The 14,145-nt window shown below is 45.1% G+C and overlaps 1 protein-coding gene across 1 annotated transcript in view; it reads left to right on the top strand.

Moving 5' to 3' along the window:
• The first annotated feature begins 4,650 nt into the window (after nt 1-4,650).
• The window catches only part of TMC5 (transmembrane channel like 5), a 68,412-nt gene continuing 58,917 nt past the window's right edge, over nt 4,651-14,145 (top strand). The window contains exon 1 of the mRNA XM_066576252.1: nt 4,651-4,850. The gene's annotated coding sequence lies outside the window, so the exon portion shown is untranslated. The remainder of the gene's footprint in view (nt 4,851-14,145) is intronic.

Consider the following 14,145-nt stretch of genomic DNA (forward strand, 5'->3'; position numbering starts at 1 on the left):
TAACCTCTGGCTTCCCCCTGACTCCGCTACCTGCCTGCTCCTCTTGTACCGCAACCGATATTACCCATGTACCAACCTCTGGCTTTCCCTAAACACGCTACCAATCTGCACCAGTTACGACAAAGAGTCTCCAACCCAGAACAGGATTGTTACAGTGTGCCCGTGTATTGTCCAATGCAAGTCGCACCAAGAATTCTGGGCACAACTTGCATTCGCCTGTGTGAGTGGGCTCTAAGACAACTCATTAACAGTGCCTTCCAAAGAGCACCCATATGAACAGTTCTAACACCATCATAAACAATGCCTTCCTGAGGGTGCCGCCATAAACACCACCGTCTAGACAGTATGCCGAAACCATCCCAATAAAGAGTACCTTCCAGAAAGTGCTCCAATGAATAGCACTTTCCAGAGTGCACCTACATTATCAATGCCTTCAAGCAGTTCCTTCGAGGGTCTTTCTAGGGTTTCCCCATAAAGAATACTTTCCAGAGAGTATGTCACTAAACAACACCTTCCAACGAGCACCTATATAAACAGTGCTTCCAGAGAGTACCCCGATGAATAGTATCATCCAGAAAGAGCCCTAATAAACCACCTTCCAGAAAGTAATAAATGGTTAAAGACGCAATAAAGAGTACCTTAAGTAAATCTGGCGTAATTTTTTTTAGAAGAAGCCGCAGCAGAAATCTGAGGCTAACGCTTGGATTTCTGCCCTAGATTTGCACAAGGATTAGCTGTATTATCATCCGTGGCACTTGTCCTTGGCGATTCCATGACTAATAAGTGACATGTCACTCCTTTTTTTCCGCATCACAGATTAAGGCCTCATGTCCACGGGGAAAATCAGATCCGCTGCAGATTCTCCATGTAGAATCTGCAGCGGGTCCCTCCTGCCCCGCGGACATGAGCGCCGAAAATAGCAATTTAAAAGAATTTACCTATCCGGCGCGGGCGACGAAGATCAGCTGTTCCTCACGGCCGGATCTTCATTTTCGGCCGGCGGATGAATTCCTGACGCCGGCGGCACGTCGCCGGCACGTCGTCGACGTGCCGCGCGCATGCGCCGGGCACATCCGCCGAGCCGAAGCAAGGGAGATGCGGCGGTAAGGAAGAGCAGAGCTTCGCGGCCCGCTGCGGGTGAGTAAATGCTTTAAATTCCTATTTTAGGTCTCCCGCGGATCCGGACGGCTTCCATAGGCTTCAATAGAAGCCCGCGGGAGCCCCGCACGAAAATGGAGCATGGTCCAGATTTTTTCATGCTCCATTTTTTTTTAAATCACTTTTATTGACGATCCGCGGGTATTTATGTACCCGCGGGTGGTCAATGCATCCCTATGGGGTGCGGATCTGCGTGCGGGAGATCCGCTGCGGATCCTAAATCATATTTTCCCCGTGGACATGAGCCCTAAAATGCAATACATATGAACAAGTTGTAGGATCGCTACCTGCGTGCACTGAAGGCGGATTGTAATAGGTTTTAACACAGATTTCCTCATCAAAATCCGTTTCATATGCAGAATGCATAAATATACCCTAAGGGCTCCTTCACACTGGCGATCGCGATATCGCTGCAAAAAATTGCGTCAAAATCGCGACTATTTACCCGTGATATTTGAGCATCAGTGTTGCCTTTTTTCGCAAAAACATCACTGCCACTTGCGATTTTCTTGCACATTTTTTTCACGTGATTTTTTTAACGCAAAAGTCAATAGGAATTTTGAATGTTCAAAACGCATCGCATCACATGAAAATCGCAAGTTTGTGCTTTGCAATGTGATTAAAAAAAAAGCTTCGTAGGGAAACATGGAGGGGAAAAAAAGTTAAAAGATAGGACATGCTGCGATTTTTGTGAAAACATCGCAAATGGGAAGGAAACCATTGAAAAACATTGGTTTCATAATTCTGCGTTTTCACTCACTCTCGCATCGCTCAAAAAAGTGTGAAGGCACCTTAAGGCTGGGTTCACACGGGGCACATTTACCACGGAAATTCCGTCCGGATTTTCGCAGCGGCAAATCCACCTGCGGCTGCTAATCCCGGGATTAGCCAGCCATATGAACGAGATTTCTCAGAAATCTCATCCACATGGGACAGCGAATCCGCCGCGGCACAGCCGGCAGAAGCCGGCGCTGGGGCGCGGATTCGTCAGCCGCAGCATATTAATTTTTTTTCTTCTTCCACTGCGGCCGCACTCTCCTCTATGGGAGCGCCGGACGCAGTGGAAGAGCAAGCGGCCAGGCCGCTTCAAAATCCGCAGCTAAGTGCCGTGGGTTTTGAAGCAGCGCTTCTCCCGGCGGAAATCTCGTGTTTTTTTCGCTGCGGCCACACCGTGAGATTTCCGCCGGGAATCCGGCATGTGAGAACCCAGGCTCAGGGACTTTTCATACTTGCAGAATTTTTCTTCTAGACACGCCTAAAGATGCAGCAAAATTTGGGACTGTAGATGTATACCTAACCCTTTCCAATCCACTGTCTGATGTCTAAAGACATTCTGATTGAAGGCTGTACAGCTCCGTTGTCGTAAGACGTCCGGCAGGGTATTCTTACTGTATCTATCTTCGTGCTTTTTTTCTTTTTCAAACTTGCGCGCATTAGCATGGAGTTTAAATAGTCGGAAAAAAAATAATAAACAACCCGGTTCCTGGCCCATTTACATGGGACAATTATTGTTCAGAGCTGTTCAAATTCCTGCTCTCCTGCATTTTATGCACGCGAAAACATTCGTAAATTCAGTCAGGTAAAGAAGTCCTAAAACGCAGCAAAAGTGGGGAAAAAAACAATAAAATAAATGCAGTGTTTGTAGGGGTTTTCATACTTTACATTTGACTAAGGGCGCCTACCCACTGGCGTTGCCGATTTTCGTGCGTGAAAAACGCAGCGTTTTTCGCACGTTTTCCACGCCTTTTTCGTGCCTTTTTCGTGCCTTTTTCGTTAATTTCCATTGACATTCATGGGTGCATTAAGAGAAAAATAAGGACACATATGCAACTGACAGTTCCTATGTTAAAAATTGCAACGGACCGAGAAAAAAAAACGCCAGTGGACAGGAACACATTCAATACTAATTGCTCTTGAGAAAAAACGCAAAACGCAAAGGAAAAAAAATCGCCAGTGGGTGGGCGCCCTTAGGGTGACTACCCACTGGAGTTTTTTTTCCCTGCGAAATTCGCAGCATTTTTTTCTCTGCAGGCGTCTATGGGACTTGCAATGTTAAAATCGCGATCTTTCAATTTACCCACTAGCGTTTTTTTTACTGCGAAATTCGCAGCATTTTTTTTTCTGCAGGGGTCTTTGGGCTATGGTGCATGTAAAGCTAAAATCGCGATTGCGCAAAATTGCGATAACGCGGTAAATCGCGATTTTGCGCGATCGCGATTTTAACATTACAAGTCCCATAGACCCCATGCAGAAAAAAAAACACTGCGAATTTCGTAGTGAAAAAAAACGCTAGTGGGTAGTCACCCTTAGGGCGCCTACCCACTTGCGTTGCCGATTTTCGCGCTTGAAAAACGCGGCGTTTTCGCGTGTTTTCGGCTGCGTTTTTTGCGCGTTTTTCACAGCGTTTTTTGCACCCCTCCATTGACAATCATGCGTGCATTAAGAGAAAAATAAGGAGACATATGCAACTGACAGTTCCTATGTGAAAAAACCCCACGAAACGGAAAAAAACCCCCAGATGGACAAGAACACATTCTATACTAATTGCTCTTGAGAAAAAACGCAAAACATCACAGGAAAAAAAATCGCAAGTGGGTAGGCACCCTTAGGGCGCCTACCCACTGGCGTTGCCGATTTTCATGCGTGAAAAACGCAGCCTTTTTCGCGCGTTTTCCGCACCTTTTTCGCTGCGTTTTTCACACCTTTTTCGCGGCGTTTTCCGTTAATTTCCATTGACAATCATGGGTGCATTAAGAGAAAAATAAGGAGACATATGCAACTGACAGTTCCTATGTGAAAAATTGCAACGAAACAAATAAAAAAAAAAAAACCCCAAATGGACAAGAACACATTCTATGCTAATTGCTCTTCAGAAAAAACGCTAAACACAATTTAGCATCGCAGGAAAAAAAATCGCCAGTGGGTAGGCGCCCTTAGAGCTAACATTTGGAATGCCATCCTCTAAAAATGACAAAACGCGGCTTTTGGGGAGAAAAAAAGGCATGAAACCACGCTTTTGCTGCATTTTGACTCATTGACTTTACTGGGTAAAACACTTAGTATTGCAGAATACAAGACTGCAGTTTTCACACTTAAAATGAGAGTAAAGCTGGAGGTATAAGTGGAGAAAATTGCAGTTTTGTGCCAGGTGTGAACTATGGTTGGTCTACAAAAACGCACGTGTGCTCCCAGCCTATAGTCAGTACTTCTGTGCTCCTGCCAGCCCTATGGACAAGCCCCTGTAGATCAGCCACAGCACGTCTGAGGTCTCCTTAGTGTCCTCAGGGAATTCCTAATGCTGCAGGAGGCTTTCTGTGATGACAGATCGGGATAGTTTTGCAGTTTCCTGTTAAACTTTCCCCCAACTTTTCCCAGTTGTGCCGGTGTCTCTGGCACCGGGCTGTGTATGGGTGTGATGACTGGGAGGTGATTCTAGGCACCATCTACTGGATTCCTCTACAGGAGGCTGGGAACAGTTAGTTGTCTCCCAGGGAACAGCTTGCAAGGAAGAGTTCCGGGACGGGCACAGTGCAGGCAGCAGTGAGGACGGAGGGAGCTGGGGCATCGACTGGGACATTGGCTGCCAGCCTCTCATAGGGAACTGGGGTGCAGCAGTTTTTGGGGTTGATCCATTGCTGGACACAGAGGTAACCAGGTCCTCAGAGGAGAATCAGCCCAGACTGTCATGTCAGGTAATGTCACTGATCACAGCTGTAACACATAAGACTTGCCTACTATATATGTAGTGTGCATATGGGGTGTGTAATGTATGAGATGTGTACTGTATGTGTGACTTGTGCACTATATCTATTTATACATAGGCTGTATGAGATATGTCCTATGTATGATCTGTGCCTGTATGTATGATCTAGATAGAGCCCTACTATATAGAAGTGCTATACAAGACTTTGAATATGTAGTTATTGAAGCTGTATATGTACTATGCAGACTATTGTAGACCCTTTATAACTAATGTACTATAGAGGATGAGCATTATACTATATGGAGGTATGCACAGCATGGGTGTACTATACTGAATACAAAGTTGGCTATATAGCACTATACAAGCAAATCCACTGTGTTGTGTAAGATATGTACTTATGAAAGTACATACATTGTTTTGGTTTACAGTATATCTTCACATTGTACTCCACAGGGGATTTGCACCGCATACTTACAATGTAATGTAATATATATATATTAGATATAATAACATTTGTAGCCAGTATGTCATAGTTTTGACATTTCTGAAGTTCTTTCTGTTACTAAATTACAACAAGGTCTAAAATCAGAAAAGCCCAGAAATAGAAGACTGAACAGATAGATAGGAGACTCTTCTAGTGGTCTTGGCAGGGGGTACAGCACCTTAATAGTGATACAGCAATGCTAGCAACTGACACAAAACACTTAGGACCTATTCACATAGCCGTGTCCATGCGTTGTCTGGAAATTCAGAAGCAAAACCATCAGAGAGCACACGGATGCCATGCAAGCGCTGTCCGACGTACAAGGAAAGCCGTACATTGAATGCCACAGTCTGGTCTGTGACAACGACTTTTTTCATAAAGACCAATGGTCCATATGAAAAATCAGCCAAGTGAATAGCCCCATTAGGTATTATGGATCCATGTGCTGTCTGTGAAATTGGCATTGACAGCACACAGCCTAGAAATAAGAGCATCTGAATAAGCCCTTACAGCCTATAGAGCTATGTAACTGTTGTACTGTCTCAGGGCTTATGCAGACGAAGGTATGCATTAATACGTTCACCCGTACGGAACGTATAATCACATGAATCAAGGGAGGAGTTGGCAAGAAGCAGGCTGATACGTCCGTGCTAGTCGATCTGTTGTTTTTTGTTTTTTTTTTGCGATCAAAAGGTTTGCGTGTAACACCCCTCCATGGAGTAGAATGGCAATTAAATGACTGATTAGGGCGAGCTGTCTTCTTTTCCCTGCGTCGTACGCAGTGTAACTCCCTCCTCTTCCCTTTTTTCCATATATTGTTATCTAGGTTTGCTTCTTGTATTGTAATAAATACATTTGTTGGACAATAAAGCTTTGAATCGGGGGTACAATTCTACATCCAAAATATACAATGAAATCTGCATGAATTACAATGAAGAATTTGTTGTTGCTTTTCATGCAGAATGTAACCATGAATTTTACGTTGAAAATCCGTGGCATTTCTGTAACAGATAGGGCAGTAACAGATAGAAAGTCTGCAGTATAGCTAGAATCTGTTGTAGTTTTTTCTGCTATGAGTCAGGATGAGCGAGTATTACTCATTACTCGAATGAGTAGTGCCTTAGCAAGTATACTTGCTCATCCTGAGGGTGCATTCACACGAACGTATATCAGCTCGGTTTTCACGCCGAGCCGATATACGTTGTCCTCGTGTGCAGAGGGGGGAGGATGGAAGAGCCAGGAGCAGGAACTGAGCTCCCGCCCCCTCTCTGCCTCCTCTCCGCCCCTCTGCACTATTTGCAATGAGAGGAGGCAGGACGGGGGCGGGGCTAAGGTCTGGGAATTAGCCCCACCCCCGTCCCGCCTCTCCCCATTGCAAATAGTGCAGAGGGGCGGAGAGGAGGCAGAGAGGGGGCGGGAGCTCAGTTCCTGCTCCTGGCTCTTCCATCCTCCCCCCCCCCCCCCCCCCCTGCACACGAGGACAACGTATATCGGCTCGGCGTGAAAACCGAGCCGATATACGTTCGTGTGAATGCACCCTTAGCTATGAGTGAATGTAGTTTGGCAATACAATGCTAGAGAATGAGATTTTAACAGTCAGCTCCTGCAAAAGCTAATAAAGTCTTGGGTGCATTAAAAGAAGTATAGGGGCGAAGGATGAGAACATTATCCTCCCACTATATAAGGCACTTGTCAGGCCTCACATGGAATACTGCGCACAGTTCTGGACACCGGTGCTCAGGAAGGATGTTGCTGTGCTTGAGGGGGTTCAAAGAAGAGCAACTAAACTAATACATGGAATGACGGGACTGGAATACCCAGAGAGGCTGTCAATATTGGGACTATTTACTCTAGAAAAAAGACGGCTAAGGGGCGATCAAATAACTATGTATAAATACATGAGGGGACAATACAAGGATCTCTCCCATGATCTGTTTATACCCAGGACTGCGAAGGTAACAAGAGGGCTTCCTCTACGTCTAGAGGAAAGAAGGTTACATTACCAACACAGAAGGGGGTTCCTTACTGTAAGAGCAGTGGGTCTGCGGAACTCTCTGCCTCAGGATGTGGTGATGGCAAAATCCATAGAGGAGCTAAAGAGGGGACTAGATGCCTGTCAAGAGTGCTATGATATTACAGGATATAGACATTAAATAACCAACGGGTTGTTTATCCGGGTTTTGGAGTCAGGTAGGAATTTTCTAAAGGTTGATCCAGGGATTATTCTGACTGCCATTATGGAGCCGGGAAGAAATTTTTCCCAAAACGGGCTAAATTGGCTTCTGCCTCATTGGGGTTTTTTTTGCCTTCCTCTGGATCAACAAGGGGGTTGGAAACAGGCTGAACTAGATGGTCATTGTCCCCCTTCAGCCTAACATACTATGTTACTATGCATTGTATTTTGTTGTGGACTTTTAATGCAAATTCCATAATCAAAATTCTACAACTAGTATGCAGTGTTTGAAATGAGCATTGGTGCTTTGTAGTGGAGCAGCATATGGTACTGGTGCATCTTGTCTCCCCCGGAACTATGGGTGAAGACAAGGGTTTTTCCTGGGTGGAGAAATGGGTTTGTCCTGGTGGACTTAGGGAACACCCCAAACTGACTGGCTGATGCAGTGCCGTGAACTTTCCCTGCTGCTCACCCATCATGTCCCTTGCAGGCTGATGTCCATGTGCAGGGCGCTCCCTTCTCCCCTGCCTGCTGCTCTTCCGCTATCAGTGTTCCCAGCAGGACAAGCATTTTTGCTCGCCGCTTGCGTACAGTGTGAGTGCCACGGGCGGACGCTCCCGTGCGAGGGTGTCAGTGCCAGCTCCGCCATGGACAACTACGCTCAAAGGCTGCGGTCTCTTCCCCAACGCTAGCGCTGTTGCCCTCCAATGCTGCTGGTTCGATCCTCGTCGCAGCACCCGGCCACAGGTGCTGCTACTGCAGCATTTGGGTCACTCTGTCCCGCTGATGCTGCTGCTCGGGCAGCTAGTAGCACCACATATACTCCTTTAACCCTACCCCTAACACTAACCCTCACCCTAACCCTTCAGCCAGCGCAAAGCTCAGACACTGCTACTCCTTTAACCATACCAGTAACCCTAACCCTCCTGGCCTCCCACCTGCTACAGCTGTCAGCGTCACCCTACCCCTAAGTCTAACCCTCCAGCCAGCCAATCAGGAGCTTGGAGTCTATTCCGCTCCGGTTTAAACACTGGCACCCTAAGCAGAGACCCACACTCTGGTGCCAACGCATTGAGGCTTAAGGCGCTTTTATACAAGCCAAATTGTTTAGGTTCCTGCAATCCAAAGAGAATCTGAATGATTTGTTCAGTGTAAATGCAAGCACGACTGTATAACGAACGAGAAGCCGCTCATTTCTAGCTCGTCGTTTAGTTTCTGCATAAAGAAAACGATTGACTGCCTGCTTACTGTGAATGGAGATGGGCTGGAATGATCCCCGGTCCGCGCCGCTTCTATTCTCTAGCGCTAATCACTCCAGTGTAAAAGCACAGGAATAATTATCATTGGGGCGCCCTGTCGGGCATCCTGCGACTGACAGGTTGTCTCGTGTAAAAGCCCCTTTAGGGCTTAAACAGACGGGTGCATGGCTAATACGCTCGCTGCTGCAGTCTGGAATTGCAGGAATTTGTGGGCAGACAATGCAGGACAGAGTCTGGGGAGCAACACACCATCCAGACTGCTGTCTGCAACCTCCGATTATACTTCTTGGCTCTTCCTGCATAAGAATAGGTGTTTTTTTTAAGTGGTCTATACTACTTCCAAAATAAGTAGTACAAACCAGCCAAGCTAAGAGAGCAGTATCTCATTCTGAAGGCATGGATCTTTCACCATGACAGCACAAGAGATTTCGCCTGGCCGGTCACCTGAGCAATAGCAGGGTGTTTCAAGGGGGTCAGGCAGCTTTCTGATGTCATTCCCTGCTTGCGTTCGCTCTTCCACGTGGACAATACTTTGTCATACGCAGTACAGCCGTGCGCAAAAACCACACACATACTCAAACAAACTTGACCATGCGCAATTCGCTTCCTCGATCATTCGCAGGTCTTCCGCCGCGGATATCCATATGCAGAATCTGACCCACTTGTGAAAGTCCAGCCTGAGGGTGCCCACCCACTAGCGTTTTTTTATTGCGAAATTCGCAGCGGTTTTTTTTTTCTGCAGGGGTCTTTGGGCTATGGGACATGCAAAGCTAAAATCGCGATCGCGCAAAATCGCGATATCACCGGTAAATCGCGATTTTGTGCGATCGCGATTTTTACATTACAAGTCCCATAGACCCCCTGCAGAAAAAAAAAACTGCGAATTTCGCAGTGAAAAAAAACGCCAGTGGGTGGGCGCCCTTAGGCTAGAGGAACACAGCCATAATGCGATTTGCAAATTGCATCAGAGACAAAGACACCAGTCTGTGTGCTATCGATCTACACGGACTCTGTTCCTTGAATGCCATACTCTCGCATGTGAGTTTTTTCACATGTAGCATTGGTCCATTACAATCTGACACTTCTAAATACTGTGTGAATGAAGCCTAAGGCCGATTGTAGACGACTGGGTCGGATTCCGACTGCTAGATTCTTGTGGGATGCGACCCTCTGCCATTGCAGTGACCTCCGGCTTACCACTCTGTGGTGTGGATGTGCTGGGTGGCGCACAGCCGCCCATGCGCAGTGCAGAGCCGGTGTGTCAGCGATGATGCAGCCTTGCGAACCTCTGCGAGACTCATACTGAAATAGGACATGCTACAATTTCCACCTACGAGCGGAATGTCACAGTTGATTTCCACTCGTGGGCATGGAAATGCATTTTTCAATGCATGTCCTATGGGCTGTATTTGCTGCGGGATCCAGAGATGCAGATCCCCCAGTGCAAATATGCCCTGTGCATTAGGCCTAACACTAGTACAGGCATTAGTATCTGTGTATGTTTAGCTAATTGCTCCAGTATCTGTCTGTGTTGGATATCTGTTATGACATATTTTATTTCCTTTGAACCTTTGTCCTTAAGATTTGTAAACAGTATTGTATTGAACTCTGGAATGGCAGTAGACTTTTGGGGGCATTGCCCAATTAGTGCTGTCAATTATTGTTTAACAGTGCAGAATACTAATTCCTCATTTGCACTTGTGTATTGCGGATCTGCATTAATTGTATTTTTTTTCATTAAAAAAACTTTGCCAAAAAATGTGAATAGTGTTCCTTCACATTCACGTTTTGTTTTGGGCATGGCCTTTTTTTTAAAGAGAATCTGTCAGGTGATTTAAGCCCGATAGTGTAAGCTTATGGGCTAAAAGTAGTTGACCCGCTGAGTCCGGGGATGGAAGTTTTATACCTCCCTTCTCGCTGTTCCCCCATTGTCAGCACTAAAACCCCCCCGCAGTATGCATTGAGCAGCGTGTACTAAGTAGTCCTCCCATTCTAAATGCTTAGAATGGGCGGTCTACTTAGTGCGCAGCTCAATTCATACGGCGGCAGGTTTCAGCACTGACAGTGGGGTGGAACGGCGGGATAGTAAATACAACACTTACATCCCTGGACTCAGCGGGTCAGCTACTGTCAGCCCATAAACTTAGTTTATAGGGCTCAAAGTACCTGATAGAGTCTCTTTAACTATGCGATCATGTGCCATATTCTAATAAATCATTAGGCGTCCGCTGGTTCTAAGGGACATCAATTAAGAGTAGAAGGGTTTGGAAGGGGTTGTCACTGATAACACTGGGCACTTTACAGATGAAAGAATGCCCAGTGGACACTTAATCACTTAATGATTAGCATATGGTGTGTGATGGAATAATCTTTTATCAGGTGGCCTTGGATTTTTATAGCATCATGGAAATGTTGGAATTTGCTTCCCCAACATCTATTTAATGATTAGTGTTGAGCCAACCGAAACAGTTGAACCATGTTCGGGTTGAACTCTACTAAAAGTTTGGTTCAGCACAAACCTAAACCTTGTCCTCCTCTTTCTTCTTCTCCTTTTCCATAAATGTATGCAAGAATAATAAAGATAATTATTATGAAAAAAAACACACAATCACAAAGAGAACATACAAACTCCATACAGATGTTGTCCTTGGTCAGATTTGAACATCGGACCCCAGCACTGTAATACAACAGTGCTAACCGCTGAGCCATCATGCTTCTTCTGCCTCCTCCTCTTCAGCAGTTCATCCTGGAAAGCGGTTTTCAGTAAGTAGCAGCTGTAGAATAAAGAACTTCTTATATATCCGCATACTTGTATTTTTTGTTGCTTTTGGCACAAATCTGGTATAATTTGGCCTTTTTTTTCCTACAGTTTTTATAAATGTGCTCCTAAGCATCCCCCTCAAAATGTTACATAGTGCACAAAGCTGGTGCCCATTTACCTACGTATTTACTGCAATTTTCCAGTTTCTAATAAGCAGTTAATATATTAGCATCGACTAATGCGCCCAACTTGTTTCATGGTATTGGATCCATCACATGTATAATTTATACCCTTTTCTTCTGCAAACAATTGCGGAAATGGATACATCTCATTAAATTATAACAACATGCAAAAGTAAAACATAAATGAGATCCGATTTCCTACATGGTTGAAGATGGCACATTAGAAGTACATTCTCCAGGCTGGCTGAATAGTTGCTAAAAGGCTGCTTCACACAAGCATAATTTACTGTGTGCCACCCGCGAAAGACAAGTACACGTTGCATACTTGCTGTGTGCCACCCATCGCCATGCACTATCTTGGCGTGTATGTGTGCGTAATATGCACCAAGATAGAACATGCTGCGGTCTTTCTTGTGCGCATATTTCGCGCAATATGTGTGAGTGGCAATATAGTAGACTGTGGCAGATTGGTACAGCATGTTACGTGCGTAATATGCTCTCACCACATGAAGGAGCCCTAAGTCAGACATGGGCAAACCTCTGTGAGTTTTCATCAAAGCATGGCAGAGCGCCCTGGAACTCACAGAATCATAACTGATTCCACATACAGCAGAGAAGATAATAAAGTGTATTCACATTTTTCACATGTACTAGGAGAATAAATGTCCATTTGGCTTCTGTTTATAAGATCTATTCGCTTGGCACCATTCTGGGAGAACTGATTATTTTTTCACCAAAACATTAGAGTAACAGCATTTTTAAGAAACTTTTGACAAAAGTTTTGCTTATTGGGTTCTGGCTGCTGAGACACCGACTGATGACTGAAATTAAGGGGCATAAGCGTTTGCACTATAGCTGGGCCCCAACGGCTGGCTTTGTTTCATGTTGGCTCTTTTCGGTAGCTGAAGACAGACGCATAGACTTCTGTAGACGAACATAAATGGATCACATCTCCAAAGAAAAACAGACACCTCATGGAAAATAGAATATAATCTCACTGGGGTGAGGGGGTTAAAAACTTTAAAAATAAGCTTCCTGTAATCTACAGGATTTAAATAGTTTGTAGTAATGGAGAAGGTTTTGTCCAACTCCACTGCAGTATATTGAATGCCCACTCCACCATGCAGGTAGTAGATGGTAAAGATGGCCCAGCACCTGCAGCTATCCATACAATAGTGATAGTACATGTTTTGGTTCTTCAGCCAAGTTACAAAGAGTTTCAAAAGGAGTGAGGGCCAATTTAGGAGAGGGAAACATATCTACAGGAAGCTCCTAAGTAATCTATAAGAATGGCAAGGGAGGACTACACAGCTTGCTCAGTGACTTCAGGCCTTGGATACCAAGAATCAGGAAGAATCCTTTTTCTGTGAAGTCTGTATGCTGTTGCCTGATTTTGTTGCCAAGTTAAGACATGAGAATGTAGATTTGGACATATCAAGTGAAGGATTGTGTGGAACCCATATCAGAAAAGTAAAGGTGATATGTGTCAATGATGGCTCCATCTCTACTCAAAGTTGGAACTAACATTTTATTGACAAATCGAGACTACAAGCCAAGACCGCTGCCAATAGTTTTTGTACCTAGTCAGAATCTGTTATTTTACTCTGGGAGATACTCTTTTCTAGACTATTCATCCAAGTGAAAAAAAAAGCCCATGGTCGTACATCTATTCAAATGGGTGCTATTTCTGTCTGATTTTCACACCAATTACTCGCGCCAAAAATCGTACAGAAATATAATCCATGTGGAAGTAGCCTAAAGCTGGGTTCACATAGCGCAGAATTGCAGTGGAATGTCCATGCTGACTTTCTGCACGGAAATTCCACCTGCGGCTTTTTATCCTGGAATTAGCCAGCAAAGTGGTCAAGATTTGCAAAAAATCTTATCCACACACTGCAGCCAATCCGCACTGAAATTGACATGTGGCACAGAATTCGAATCCACGGAATGTCAATTCTTTCCCCGTTTCCGCGGGGGCCTCTCTCCTCTCTACGGGGAGAGGTGGCCGCAGCAGAATGATGTGGAATTTCTGCGCAGCCATTCCGTGAAATTTCCGCAGAATTTCCGTCAAGTGTAAACCCAGCCTAAAGGTTATGTTTGTATAATGACTAGCTCAGTGTACAGAGCGTAATAACTCTTGTATCCCTCCCAGTTCATTCACATTTGTATTTCTAGGATGAATGAAGAGTGTCTAAATTAAATGTTATGCTTAGAAATAGTGACATTTAGATTGCCCTATGTGTTATTAAAGGGGTTTTATTTAAAAGACTACTCTGGGGAAATATATTACTTGGGTGCAAGTGCCATACATACGGACTATGCTGTACGGACGTAAGTATGGAAACAAATGCGCTCTCTATGGAGCCACAGTTTTCGTAATCTCGAAAGTCGCATCTGCTCAGCTCTCGTCACTGGAGGACTAGTG

The sequence above is a fragment of the Eleutherodactylus coqui genome, chromosome 8 (genome assembly GCF_035609145.1).
Source record: "Eleutherodactylus coqui strain aEleCoq1 chromosome 8, aEleCoq1.hap1, whole genome shotgun sequence".
NCBI lineage: Eukaryota > Metazoa > Chordata > Amphibia > Anura > Eleutherodactylidae > Eleutherodactylus > Eleutherodactylus coqui.